This window comes from Tupaia chinensis, unplaced genomic scaffold, assembly GCF_000334495.1.
Source record: "Tupaia chinensis unplaced genomic scaffold, TupChi_1.0 Scaffold000211_1, whole genome shotgun sequence".
Taxonomy (NCBI): domain Eukaryota; kingdom Metazoa; phylum Chordata; class Mammalia; order Scandentia; family Tupaiidae; genus Tupaia; species Tupaia belangeri.
This window is the reverse complement of record NW_006159686.1, coordinates 1,531,906-1,532,121: the sequence shown is the minus strand read 5'-3', so window position 1 is coordinate 1,532,121 and position 216 is coordinate 1,531,906.

Sequence of the window (216 nt, the reverse complement as noted above, 5' to 3'; positions counted from 1 at the left end):
CCCCAACATGGACCACTGGAAGGGCCTGGCCAGGCAGCACACCTGCGAGGTGAACAACCAGACCAAGAGCCTGGACTGCCGCATGGCCTCCTCCATCCCCGCCGTGGAGGTCTTCCTGGTGAAGATCTTCATGCTGCTGGTCGTGGGCATCACCAGCGGCATGTGGGTCTGGACCTCCAAGACGCTGCAGTCCTGGCAGAACGTCCGCCGCCGCGC